Source organism: Cervus elaphus, chromosome 14 (genome assembly GCF_910594005.1).
Source record: "Cervus elaphus chromosome 14, mCerEla1.1, whole genome shotgun sequence".
NCBI lineage: Eukaryota > Metazoa > Chordata > Mammalia > Artiodactyla > Cervidae > Cervus > Cervus elaphus.
The window spans coordinates 18,373,151-18,388,634 of record NC_057828.1 but is presented as its reverse complement, the minus strand read 5'-3'; positions in this window follow the sequence as shown (position 1 = coordinate 18,388,634).

Sequence of the window (15,484 nt, the reverse complement as noted above, 5' to 3'; positions counted from 1 at the left end):
CTGGCCAAAAAAGAACTCAGGCATGACCTCACTAATTAAGCCAGTGAAGTGATATGACAGACAGGTCAGACTGGTTTAAAGGGTGTCCAGAACTCTAATAGAAGCAGGGCTCAGGTGAGCATACACAGACGAACACAACACATTAGAGCAACCATTAATGCATTTTTTTTAAATAAAAAGTCAAAACCACTTGCACGGGCTCTCTAGAAAATTCTCAGCAAGTATGCTGCCTGATACTAGAATATGTTCCTCTTTTTTAGACATTTGATCAGCATTGAATAGTATTCATTTGCCTCCCAGGCTACAATTTCCAATGCTAGCAAAGTAGATGTAATAATGTACAAATTTATATTACCTGTGGTTACAGGGGGAATATTCTCTCTGATGCCTTCTCTAATATGCAAAAGACCAACAATCACCAGAAACTGCTAGTGATTTTCTGTATGTGTTGTCCTTTACCTTTTACTTTTTCTGCACTATAGTGTATTTCTTGGGTTTTAATTAACTTACATTAATATCAATATAAGCATGTTTGTAAACTTATCTCAAATTTATGCCCAAATTTTAATGAGATGACAAAGGGTCACATGTCCCAAGATTTCAAATACATATCATTTATGGAAATAGAGAAATTTAGAATACTAGTAATATAATTGCTTTTTATTTATTGCATTAATTCTCCACCCAGAGGGGGAAAATATATTTTTTAAAAAACCACATTGTATCAGTTTTCAATATTCTTCACCACATTTTTTCTCAGAGCATATCTGACAGCTGCCTTGGCTGTGTGTTTCTTGACTCATTGGGAAAACTTACCCAGCACATATTTGTCTGACCCATGAACTGTGAAAAATTATTTCTGACTTTTTTAACCCAGGCTTGAGATATAAATCAAGCAGGAACAAGATATAGGGAAGCCCTTAAGGAAAGCAGTGCAAAGCTTGAGGGGCAGAAGCAAGATGAGAAAATGATCAAATCAAAGATGTCTAACTCTTGATTTTGTTCTCCTGAATCAAGTGCTCTCACATTAAAGTGAGAGAAAGCAAGAAATGAATGTAAACTATGAACAAGACGGGGTAAGGGTGATGTTACTGAAGCAAGTTAATTTACCTAACAGAATGTTCTAACCATGCTGTGGATGTTGACAAAATAATACAGTTTTCTAATTTTCTTTATAAACCCATCCTTTTCCCACTCAGTAGGGGTAAATGAGACATAAGAAAGGCTGGATTCTAGCCCTCACATCGTGTGAATTCATAAATGAGGTGATAAGGATAGAGTCACTTTGAAAAATATAACATGACTACAAAATATTTACCAGTTTTAGGCTATTTCTTCAATTGCAAAATAAATATATTAGCCAACATAGCAACACTTTGATGAGTTAACCATGACTTTTCCAAAAATGTGAATGTAATCAAGGCCTCTACATGTCAGCATCACAGCCTCAGAGAACTCATGGCTCCTAGGATGCCTTCCAGAAGCACCAACACGTTGACCCCTCTGCACTTTTCCAGCCTCACGGCTCGACATTCTGCAACTGATTTAGAATTTACCTCTAGGTCTTTTGAGGTCTTTAATAATGCTAAGAGATGCTGGAATATCTCAGTGCCTTTGCCAAATGGTTCTAGTTCTATCATGAGTAAGTATGCTATTTTCATGCTCACCTACACACTTCCTTCTTTTCATTTATCTATTCACTGATTATTTGGCTGTGTAGGGTCTTAGTTTCTGGCTAGCTGGATAAGTAATTGCAGCATGTGGACTCTCTAGTGGCGGCACAGGGGCTTTGTATCTCCATGGCATATGGGATCTTAGCTCCCAGCCCAGGGACTGAACCTGTGTCCTCTGTGTTGCAACACAGATTCTTAAACACTGGACCACCAGGGAAGTCCCACACACTACCTTCTATTTCTTTCCTTTCTTTTTTTTTTTTTCCCACACTGCCTTCTTGATGGAACTTACCTGACCATGCAGATAGCACTGACCTTTTCCTCACATGGATCTTTACTTCACTTGTACATTTTCAGTTCAGTTCAGTCGCTAGGTCATGTCCAACTCTTTCCGATCCCATGGACTGCAGCATGCCGGGCTTCCAAGTCCATCACCAACTCCCAGAGCTTACTCAAAATTGTGTCCATTGAGCCAGTGATGCCATCCAACCATTTCATCCTCTGTCGTCCCCTTCTCCTCCTGCCTTCAATCTTTTCCAGCATCAGAGTCTTTTCCAGTGAGTCAGTTCTTCACATCAGGTGGCCAAAGTATTGGAGTTTCAGCTTCAATATCAGTCCTTCCAATGAATTTTCAGGACTGATTTCCTTTAGGATGGTATGGTTGGATCTCCTTGCAGTCCAAGGGACTCTCAGGAGTCTTCTCCAACACAACAGTTCAAAAGCATCAATTCTTCAGCACTCAGCTTTCTTAATAGTCCAACTCTCACACCCATACATGACCACTGGAAAAACCATGGCTGTGACTAGATGGACCTTTGTTGGCAAAGTAATGTCTCTGGTTTTTAATATTCTGTCTAGGTTGGTCATAACTTTCCTTCCAAGGAGCAAGCATCTTTTAATTTCATGGCTGCAGTCACCATCTGCAGTGATTTTGGCACCCCCCAAAGTAAAGTCTCTCACTGTTTCCATTGTTTCCCCATCTATTTGCCATGAAGTGATGGGGCCAGATGCCATGATCTTAGTTTTCTGAATGTTGAGTTTAAGCCAACATTTTCACTCTCCTCTTTCGCTTTCATCAAGAGGCTCTTTAGTTCTCCTTTGCTTTCTGCTGTAAGGGTGGTGTCATCTGCATTTCTGAGGTTATTGATATTTCTCTGATTCTACCTCATGCTTCATCCAGCCTGGCATTTTAGGTGATGTATTCTGCATATAAGTTAAATAAGCAGGGTGACAATATACAGCCTTAACATGTTCCTTTCCCGATTTGGAACCAGTCTGTTATTCCATGTCCAGTTCTAACTGGGCTTCCAGATCGGCATACAGATTTGTCAGGAGGCAAGTCAGATGGCCTGGTATTTCCATCTCCTGAAGAATTTTCCACAGTTTGTTGTGATCCACACAGTCAAAGGCTTTGATATAGTCAATAGAGAAAAAGTAGATGTTTTTCTGGAACTCCCTTGCTTTTTTGATAATCCAATGGATGTTGACAATCTGATCTCTGGTTCCTCTGCCTTTTCTAAATCCAGCTTGAACATCTGGAAGTTCATGGTTCACATACTGTTGAAGCCTGGCTTGGAGAATTTTGAGCATTACTTTGCTGGCATGTGAGATGAGTGCAATTGTGTATTTGTAGTTTGAACATTTGTAGTTTGAACATTTGTAGCTATTTGTAGTTTGAACATTCTTTGGCATTTCCTTTCTTTGGGGTTGGAATGAAAACTGACCTTTCCTAGTCCTGTGGCCACTGCTGAGTTTTCCAAATTTGCTGGCATATTGAGTGCAGCACTTTCACAGCATCATCTTTTAGGATTTGAAAAAACTCAGCTGGAATTCCATCATCTCCACTAGCTTTGTTCCTAGTGATTCTTCTAAGGCCCACTTGACTTTACATTCCAGGATGTCTGGCTCTAGATAAGTGATCACATCATTGCAGTGTCATGAATATCTTTTTTTGTACAGTTTTTCTGTGTATTCTTGTCATTTCTTCTTTATATCTTCTGCTTCTGTTATGTCCATACCATTTCTGTCATTTATTGAGTCCATCTTTGCATGAAATATTATCCTGTTGTCTCTAATTTTCTTGAAGAGACCACTAGTCTTCCCCATTCTATTGCTTTCCTCTATTTCTTTGCATTGATCACTGAGGAAGGTTTTCTTATCTCTCCTTGCTATTCTTTGGAACTCTGCATTCAGATAGGTATATTGTTCCTGTTCTTCTTTGCCTTTAGCTTCTCTTCTTTTCTAAGCTATTTGTAAGGACTTATCAAGCAACCATCTTGCCTTTCTGCATTTCCTTGGGGATGCTCTTGATCACTGCCTCCTGTACAGTGTCACAAACCTCCATCCATAGTTTTTCAAGCACTCTATCAGATCTAATCCCTTTGAATCAATTTGTCACTTCTACTGTATAATGGTAAGGGATTTGATTTAGGTCATAGCTGAATGGTCTAGTGGTTTTCCCTACTTTCTTCAATTTAAGTCTGAATTTGACAATAAGGCAGTCACGATCTGAGCCACAGTCAGCTCCTGGTCTTGTTTGTGCTGACTGTATACAGCTGCTCCATCTGTGGCTGCCAAGAATGTAATCAATATGATTTCGATATTGGCCATGTGGTGATATCCATGTGTAGAGACTTCTCTTGTGTTTTTGGAACTGCTAGACCTGTTCATTCTCTAGGCAGAACTCTGTTAGCCTTTGACCTGCCTTGTTTTGTACTCCAAGGCCAAATTTGCCTGTTATTCTAGGTAGCTCTTGACTTCCTACTTTTGCATTCCAGCCTCCTATAATGAAAAGGACATCTTTCTTGGGTGTTAGTTCTAGAAAGTCTTTTAGGTCTTCATAGAATCGTTCAACTTCAATTTCTTCAGGATTACTGATCAAAGCATAGACTTGGGTTACTCTAATACTGAGCGGTTTGCCTTGGAAACGACCAGAGATCATTCTGTCCTTTTTGAGATTGCATCCAAGTACTGCATTTTGAACTCATTTGTTGCCTAGGAAGGCTATTCCATTTCTTCTAAGGTATTCCTGCCCACCGTAGTAGATATAATGGTCATCTGAGTTAAATTCACCCATTCCAGTCCACTTTAGTTCGCTGATTCCTAAAATGTCGACGTTCACTCTTGCCATCTCCTGTTTGACCACTTCCAATTGCCTTGATTCATAGACCTAACATTCCAGGTTCCTATGCAATATTGCTCTTTATAGCATCGGATATTACTTCCATCATCAGTCACATCCACAACTGGGTGATGTTTTCACTTTGGCTCCATCTCTTCATTCTTTCTGGAGTTATTTCTCCACTCTTCTCCAGTAGCATATCGGGCACCTAGTTGGTCTGCATTTATTTCTTATTTATTTAAGAATAGAAATGATGGAATACTAGATAGTTTAGAGAATTTTTTTTTTTTTTTTTTTTTTTTTTTTAGAGAATCGCTGTGTCTAAGTGAGAGAGTTCATAAACACAATTTCCTATGACGAAAAACATTTTTTTGGTGATTCAATTAATAACCTAAATAATGATTCTTCTATTAAGACATTGCTTTTGCAGATCTAAATTGTTATTTCATCTGTGTGTTTGGGTGACTTGGTAAAATGATTCACTGTGTGATAGAGGCTTAACTGAATAATAATAAAGATTTAATTTTTATTATAATAATTTGATTATTTTCTATTAATATTAAACCAAAAAATACAGATGACATTCATTCTATACTTTCTACTTGACTAAGAATCATTTTTAAATATATATTTGGTAGCTTAGATTACTTGAAAAGTTTTGTGCTGGCAAGTTGTAGATACAAAAGTGGTAATTATATATTATGCTCAGTTGTGTCTCTTTGCAGCTGCGTGGACTGTAGCTTGCCAGGCTCTTCTGCCCATGGAATTTTCCCAGCAAGAATACTGGAATCAAACATTTCCTTCCCTAAGGGATCTTCCCGACCTAGCGATCAAACTTGTGTCTTTTGAATCTCCTTCATCGGCAGGTAGATTCTCTACTACTATCACCACCTGGAAAGCCCCAACTATATGTTATATCAAACATTTGTTTGTGGCTTTTGGTGTATGTTTTTATACACTATTATGCACAATGAGGTATTTTGACTGACAGCATTTATTATGAACAATTTCACAACTTCACTTGTGTGCCCAGAACTCTGCTGCCTATGAATGCCTCATCCCATTCCTTTACTTAGCCGTTCAATTTTAAGCACATAATTATTGAGTTCTTATTCAAGTCAAACACTATCTCAAGAGGTGAAAGATACAAACAATGAATAAAAATTACAAACGTTCCTGTCTTTATCATTTTGTATATCACTTATCATTTAACATCTATTTTATCCACACCCTAGGCCCCAGAATTAAATCTGGCATCAGCCGGAGAAACTTAAGGAATTCTACCTTGAGTGGATTCTCTGACATTTAGTACTAACTCACTCTTACTACTTTTCTGAGTCTAAACATGTGCAATAATTCCACTAGCTGAGTTTTTGCCTTATACCTGATCAAATCCTTAACAACTAGCCTATTTCTCACAATACTCACATTAGACTTTCTGCTTCTGAAGTTTGGTTGGAGAAAAAGGCCTAGCACCCTGGCTGCTCAAGTACTAAAGCTGTTCTTTTCCATCATCTTATAAATAATTGTACAGTGGAGACCAGGGTTTAGCTTTCTGCAGGTAGACATAGCCAACATCTACTGACCAACTTGATAGAGCTGCAGATTTTACCTGCCACTAGATTGTCTTTAGTAATTCCCTGTAGGAACACCCATTGCTTTGTGATGCAACTGCTTTTTACTTTTGCCAAGTCCAATGAATGCCTACTAACCTTCATCCTTAACATCCCTGGCCTTGTTCCAGCTTAACAATCAATACTAGTTCCAGACTATTATCCTTCTCACTCAGCCCCTAATGCAGGGAGCTAAGTCATCCATATCTGTGTCTCAATCTATAACAGCTCCTCAGGGGTTGTGGAAGACATCGACCAAGATGTTGTGTTAGGCAAAGGAAAAGCTGTAGTAAAAGACATGGACATTCCAGCACAACTTTCCAATGTGTAGGCAGGGTTGCAAAAACCTCAAGTTCAGAAATTATATCTAAAATTAGAGATCAGTTAATCAGAAGTTGAAAAGAGGAGATATAATTACATTAATCAAGTTATATGAAGAGTTTTAAATTTTAAGGCATTTCCTCTAAGCAGATTTGAAGGATTATTACAGGGTCAGTCAGGGAAGTATGCCAACAAAGAGATCCAGCTATAGATGTTTCTCATGTAGTGTCTTTAAAAGAAGCCCAGCTAGATCTGAAGTACAACCAAGCTGGGTATGGAAACCCAGGTTTGACTTACTGCGATCACTGTGAAAAGGAACCTAAGAGCAACACTTAATCAGTGTTGAATTGATAACTTCCTGGGCTTCCCAGGTCATGCTAATAGTAAAGAATCCACCTGCTAATGAGGGAGATATAAGAAAGGCAGGTTTGATTCCTGGGTTGGGAAGATCCCCTGGAGGAGGGCATGGCAACCCACTCCAGTATTCTTGCCTGGAGAATCCCACGGACAGAGGAGCGTTGTGGGCTACAGTGCTTAGGGTTGCAAAGAGTCTGACACGACTGAAGTGACTTAGCACAAATACATGATAAAATATATAATAACTTCCTAGTATGTGTCCAGCAGGCCTCTTATATGTGATGTGTGACTCAGTAGATACAGGGTCAGCAGTACTAGACACCAAGCTTGGAGGGTTATGGGGGCACTCAGATGTATGATTTCAACAGCATTTTTGAGAGTTGGAATATTTAGAAAACTCAGAGATTACAGAGTTCTGCAATTGAATATTTAAAATAAATAGTAGAAATGAAACTTGAAAATATACGTGCATAGATACCACATGAAAGAATTATAGCTTGGTAAAATGTCACTGACATGTTTTGTTAAAAATCAAGTTTCAGTGAATTTCACATTTCCTTCGGCATCCAGTTGCTTCTATTAATGTTCACACCTGTAGAAAAGAGAAAAGCTTGACTCTACTAATCATCCATTTTTCTAAGCTACATCTGTACAGATAAAAATATACAATTAACTGTGATTTTGAGGTGTCACTCAGAATAAACTAATTGCAACAAAATATACATGATTTTGGCAATATCCAAAAAAAGCACAAGTTCAAATTCTTAAAGTGATATATTTCAAAATAAATTTTCTCCTGCGGTTTCTCATACCAGCAGGATTTTCTTAATTGGCAGGCAAAGAAACTTGTTCCAAATTCCTAAGATGCATTTTGTTTCATATGGCAAAGGCAGAAAATTTGATGTATGGCTACTTAGCTGGAGACAAAAAATCAATTCATTACATCGGAAAGACAAGGGGCACAAAAACATACCCAAGGAAGCTTATGCAGGTAATTGTGTTCCTTAGCTTTCCCATGAGAAAAGGTCTAAGGCTGTAGCTACAGATTTAAAAAAAAAAAAAAAGCTAAAATCACAAGGGCAAGAAAAGACTAGCTATAACAACTAAATTAAAGACTGATATGAATTATTATGGGGTTATTTAGATTATTGATTCATTACACAGCTATAGTCAAAATAACTCGGTCGTATTGTGATCAAGTTGATAGTTTTCAAAGTTCAGTTCAGTTCAGTCACTCAGTCATGTCCAAATCTTTGCAATCCCATGGACTGCAGCATGCCAGGCCTCCCTATCCATCACCAACTCCCAGAGTTTACACAAACTCATGCCCATTGAGGCGGTGATGCCATCCAACCATCTCATTCTCTGTCGTCCCCTTCTCTTCTCGCCTTCAATCTTCCCCAGCATCAGGGTCTTTCCAAATGAGTCAGTTCTTCACATCAGGTCACCAAAGTATTGGAGTTTCAGCTTCAACATCAGTCCTTGTAATGAATATTCAGAACTGACTTTCTTTAGGATTGACTAGCTGGATTTTCTTGCAGTCCAAAGGACTCTCAAGAGTCTTCTCCAATACCACAGTTTAAAAGGATCAATTATTTGGCACTCAGCTTTCTTTATAGTCCAACTCTCACATCTATACATGACTACTGGAAAAACCGTAGCCTTGACTAGATGGACATTTTTTGGCAAAGCAATATCTCGGCTTTTTAATATGCTGTCTAGGTTGGTCATAACTTTTCTTTCAAGGAGTAAGCATCTTTTAATTTTATGGCTGCAGTCACCACCTGCAGTGATTTTGGAGCCCCCCAAATAAAGTCTATCACTGTTTCCACTGTTTCCTCATCTATTTGCTATGAAGTGATGGGACCCGATGCCATGATCTTAATTTTCGGAATGTTGAGCTTTCAAAGTTAATTTTTGAAGAGCCTAAATAATAGATTTGAACAGTATAACCAAAAAAAATGTTATTTAAGTTTTCTTTGGGTTTTCATTATTCCTTTCCTAGTGCCTTATCCACAATACTTATTCTTAATGAAGAGACTAGTTGTGTTAGTATTGTATGTAACCAGTCTCTACCAAAACTCTTAGTTAAATTTTTGATGTTTGAGAGTCTTGTAAACATGAAGAAGAATGTTTGCTGTTAATTACACATTCTATGTTTCTTTATAAATCTTATAAATCTGCTAACCAATGGTTCTTCATATATTTAAATACTACTTATGTAATACTGGATAAAAACTAATAAAATTAAAAATAATTTTGGGTGAATTCCCTGATAGTCCTGTGGTTAAGAAACTGAGCTTCCAAGGCAGGGGGCATGGGTTCAAGCCCTGGTTGTGGAACTAATATCCCACAGGGTATTTTTAAAAATAAAATAATATTTTTTGAAGAAAGTAATTGCTCCTGAAAATAAAAGCTATCTTAAGTTTTAGTCTATAAATTTAACAAGGCTGTTTTTTAAGAGCATTTAGAAATATCTTAAATGGCAAGTAGCGTATAAAAAGTGAAATATCACAGTACTCATTATTACATTATTACTCATTAATATGCAGAGAAGGCAATGGCACCCCACTCCAGTACTCTTGCCTGGAAAACCCCATGGACGGAGGAGCCTGGTGGGCTGCAGTGCATGGGATCGCTAAGAGTCGGACACGACTGAGCAGACTGAGCAACTTCACTTTCACTTTTCACTTTCAAGCATTGGAGAAGGAAATGGCAACCCACTCCAGTCTTCTTGCCTGGAGAATCCCAGGGACAGGGGAGTCTGGTGGGCTGCCGTCTATGGGGTCACACAGAGTCAGACACGACTGAAGTGACTTAGCAGCAGCAGCAGCATTTATATGAAAACAATATCGAGTACTTAATATAGTCATTATCTTCATATATTCTATTATCCCTCAGAATTCATTGTCTTTAGACATATTTTTCTGTATTGTGGGGGTTCTGCTAACATTATTAGGTCCAAATAAAAAAGACTAATTCAACCAAAAAAAGATTTTAAGTTATGGATCACTAAACAATTGATTTGGGGGAAAGATTTGGAACTGGCTAACAAAGCTAAACCTATACCCTGCTGTAGTCAAATTCCATGTTTGTACCAAAGAGTTTTGTTTTGTTTTGTTTTGTTTTTTTAAGCTCATAACTTTTACAGAAGTGTAATTCTCCTGAAAGCTTTCTTCTTTTTTTTTTTTTTTTCCCTTGTCTCCTTATTAGCTTTGCTTTTCAAACATTACCTGGTCAATTGCCCTGTCATTTTTTTTTTTTTTTCATATTGACCTGGTACTTAGTACTATCGAAAAACTGTGTGCCTATTGTCTTTAGTAGCTCATTCTAATTAGCAGCATAATTATTTTTTTTCCCATTTATTTTTATTAGTTGGAGGCTAATTACTTTACAATATTGTAGTGGTTTTTGCCATACATTGACATGAATCAGCCATGGATTTACATGTGTTCCCATCCCGATCCCCCCTCCCACCTCCCTCCCCACCCAATCCCTCTGGGTCTTCCCAGTGCTTTTACAGTAATATCCTTGGTGATACTGTGACTTCTTCAATTCCAAACTCTCTTTTCAAGATCTATGTGATATATGCCCATATTGCCTTCTTGCCTATCTGGAAATAAAACAAATGATCAAACTCCTACTTAGCAAGGCTTTGTAGCATGATGGATAGTAGGGCAGACTCTGAAGAAGATATACCTCATGCATCCAACCTGGGCTGGTGATCTGTTTCACCCTAGATAATATGCATATTTCAATGCTGTTCTCTCAAAACATCCCACCCTCGCCTTCTCCCACAGAGTCCAAAAGTCTGCTCTGTACATCTGTGTCTCTTTTTCTGTTTTGCATATAGGGTTATCGTTACCATCTTTCTAAATTCCGTATATATTCGTTAGTATACTGTATTGGTCTTTATCTTTCTGGCTTACTTCACTCTGTATAATGGGCTCCAGTTTCATCCATCTCATTAGAACTGATTCAAATAAATTCTTTTTAATGGCTGAGTAATATTCCATGGTGTATATGTACCACAGCTTCCTTATCCATTCGTCTGCTGATGGGCATCTAGGTTGCTTCCATGTCCTGGCTATTATAAACAGTTCTAATTAGCAGCATAATTGTTAAGTTTTGGTTCCCAGATCACAATGTGTTATGTCTATAAAGTCAGTTTACCCATTGAGAACATTTTGCTAATCCATAATCTTTGGAAAACCCAGTTTAAGCCCCCCCCCCACCTTTTTTTTCTTGTAATCTGGTCAATAGCTCACAGGTTTTAAAGAACAAGTCCACAAGTTATTTGCTGCCTTCATCTTTAAAAGATGAACCCTAATTCATCCCTGTTAAATGTGGCAAGACTTAATGTTTTACTTCTATTAAATAACAATCAAAGTCAAGTGGAAGCACACTTGTTTGGCTCTCTTTTTTGGGGGGACAGAATTGTCTTGTATGTGTTTTTTGTTTTCTTTTGATTTTTGCCCTGCTCCATGGCATGCAAGATCCCTTTTCCCTAACCAGGGATTGAACCTGTGCCCTCTGCAGTGAAAGAGTGGATTCTTAACCTGGACTGCCAAGTAAGTCTGGTGCTCATATTTGGAGACCAGGTTATAAATAAACACTGTGACTTCTGTCTTGATTGCTTCATCCTCTGCTTCTTTTGGGGCTTCCCTTGTGGCTCAGATGGCAAAGAAGCTGCCTGAAATGCAGGAGATCTGGGTTCGATCCCTGGGTTGGAAAGATCCCCTGGAAGAGGGCATGCAACTCAATCCAGTATTCTTGCCTGGAGAATCCCCATAGACAAAGGAGCCTGGAGGGCTACAGTCCATGGGGTCTCAAAGAGTCAGACACCACTGAGCCTCTAAGCACAGCACTCTCTCTTTTGAAGAAATCTCACTTTGGCAAAAGCCAAGAACTGGGAGCCACTGAGACAGCCTTCAGTCTAACAACTCTCATAACCGAGGCCAAAAACCATGGGAGTTTGCTTTGAAGCAGATCTTTATCTGTGGTCAAGGCTTGAGGCAGACTGGGGGCCAGAGCTACCCTGAAAAGCCACTCCTTCCTACCTGCTCCTTGGAAACTGAAATCGTTAATGTCCCCTGTTTTAAGCTCTAAACTTGAGGGTAATTTTTAAACAGCAATACATAATGTTAAGGAGCAAAACTTTTCACCCCAGAATGTCTCTTTGGCATTTGAATTATTTTGAGCTGAAAGCAATTAAGACCTAAAACAGTCAGAAAGAAACTTTGACATTCTCCCTGACTGCCTAAACTAATGTAGAGAGAAGACTTGTTTCAGGAAGGGAACTGCTACCGTAGATAATTGCATTATGAACTGAACACCATGCTAGACAGGGAGGAATCTAGAAAAGTCTACTAAAACTCTTCCTTATGTCTCCATGTCTCTTCCTGTCTGTTTATCAAACATTTGCTTTTTCATCTCCATGTAAATTGCCTTCTTCCCCCTGAAGTCCCAAACTATGACCCCCAACATGTTCATTTGTCTTTAACTGTAGATGGCTCATCAGGTAAAGAATCTACCTGCAATGCAGGAGACGCAGGAGATGTGGGTTCGATCCCTCGGTCAGGAAGATCCACTGGAGAAGGAAATGGCAATGCACTCCAGTATTCTTCTCTGGGAAATCCCATGGACAGAGAAGCCTGGTGATCTACAGTCCATGGGATCACAAAGAATCGTATACGACTGAGTGACTAAGCAACAAATACATGTTATGTATTATATTTTATTCCTTATAAAAATACATTCGTATTTTCATGGATTGAGGTTGTGAGGTGCTCATGCCCTATGACGGACTCAACATATTATTCTGTTAAAGTTATTATTCTCTTTTTGATGCCCAAATTATCACAGCATGGCCAAGAGCAAGTAGGCTCTTTAGGCCTTTCATCAAGAATTCAGGTATCTTTGACAGTTTCATTCTTCTGACTTGAAATCACTAAAACTTCCTAGTAAGAGAATGTTTTAAACACATTCTGTTTTGAAGGGGGAGAGGGGATGCCTTTTGCAGGATGATAGGATGCCTCACAGTGGTACTGTGCGCTCCTCTCGGCTCATTGTCCAGATTCTACCTGCCTCCATCCCCCTCTTCAGTCGTCTACACAATTCAGCCTCCACAGAAAAGCTTCCATGATTCTCAAGGTAGAAGGGATCCATCGCCAGTACTTTCTACTCTCTTTTGTTGTGGTGTTTAGCCATAAGTGAAATCATATTATAAAAATTATTTGCATCCTTATGTATTTTGAATAATGAAAACTTTTTAAAAAGTTTGATCTAAGGGAATGCATTGCCTTTTTCTTTTTCTAAAATAAGTAAACACATTTAAACTTAGGCTTTCTACTCTCTCTTTAAAACTGCCCAACAACAAAGTGGATGGTTATTCTGCACCTGAGAATAGATGCAATTTTCACTTTTATGATTTAAAAAGAAAAGAAAGTCCTTAAATTAATTCCTAGCTCCATGGCTTATGCTGAAAATAACAAAAGCTAAGATTTATTGAAAACCAATGATGTGCCCTGCCCAGAGCTATGTTCTTTGTGTGTCAACTCATTTAATCCTTGAGATTATCCTATGATGTTTTGAGCAGATTTACCCTTATTTTAGACTAAAGATATTAAGTCAGAAGGAGATTTAGTAACTGGTTCAAGGTCACAGAGTCAGAGCACTGTAAGATTTGAAGTTAAACAGTTTGAATTCTCAAATCTATGCCCTCCAATTCACAATGCTATAATTAGTACACTACCAGCAGATTTCTGGAAAAATCTATTTCATGAACTATACCATGCACCATTTCATGTACCATAAAATTTGTAAAGTATTTTAACAGACAGACCTTTTTAGTTTATTATTTTATAGAAATCTAATTTATCCATAAATAAAGCACTTAAAGCGATTTCAAGTAAGGGGAATTTTTTCCAATTCAACTATGCACAGAAAATCTTCAAATGTGTACGTATTTAGTAATACTTAAATGTATACAAGTAGAAATTTAATATTTGTCCCTGTAGTGGAAAATACTGGAGGAAAAGTTAAAATCAACTGAATACTTCTTATTGCATTTTTCTTTTATTACAGGAAAAAAAATTGAAATATTTTTGTTTTTATTCCTATCTATAGCTTTCTAAAAGTAAATTATCATGTTGGCCTTGTTTATTTTTCACATTTTGTAAACATCAGCAGCTTCAGGATATAAAGATGTGTAATATATGTAATGTGTGTCAAATTATAAATATCAACATTGAGGCCCAGAAAATACAAATTAGGTTACCAGAAATACCACAGGTGATTTGAGTATAGGTTTTTAAACAGCACAGTCTTTATTCAAAGTTTGGAACTATATCTTGCTGATCCTTCTTTAACCCACATAAAAGACTGCATTAACCCTGAAAGTATATTTCACTTGTCTTCACCTAATATCATTCTAAGTTTTAGACAGTTTATAAACTATGCTCTCTTCTACTTATTTTTAATTTTAAGATACATTGGACTCCTAACTCTACAAAGTTGGATTATAAAAGTTAAAGTAGATGTTTTTCTCTTTAACTTTTTGGCTTGTCTTTTCACTTTTTCCTCAACTAAAGTGAGCACTTACTGGGAATTTTATATGAAAAATATATGTCTCCAATGTTTAAATGTTTATCTTAGAAATGCAAAATATACAGATAAAATAAATAATTCAGTGAATCCTCTACACTTTTTTTAGATTCCATGTATAAGCAATACCACATATTTGTCTGTTTCTGGCTTAATTTACTTAGTATGATAATCTCTAGGTCCATCCATATTGCTGCAAATGACATTGTTTTGTTCTTCTTTAAGCCTGAGTAGTATTCCATTGTACATATGTATCATATCTTCTTTATGCATTCACCTGTTGATGGCCATTTAGGTTATTTTCATGTCTTGGTTATTGTAAATAGCACTGCAATAAACATTAAGTTGCATATATCTTTTGGGATTATGGTTTTCTCCATATATATGCCCAGGGATGGGGTTACAGATCATACACTGGCTTTACTTTTAGTTTTTTAAGGAACCTCCATATTGTTCTCCATGGTGGCTCTACCAACTTACATTCCCACCTACAATCTAGGAGGGATCTCTTTTTTCTGCACCCCTTCCAGCATGTATTATTTATAGACTTTTTGATGATGGCACTTCTGACCAGTATGAAGTGATACCTCATTGGTGTTTTGATATGAATTTCTCTAATAATAAGCATTATTGAGCATCTTTTCAAGTGCCTTTCTGCCTTGGGTAGTATATTCATTTTGACAATTTTGATTCTTCCAAGCTAAGAACATGATATATCTTTCCATCTGTTTGCGTCATCTTCAGTTTCTTCCATCAACAGCTTAAAGTTTTTGGAGTACAAGTCTTTTGTCTCC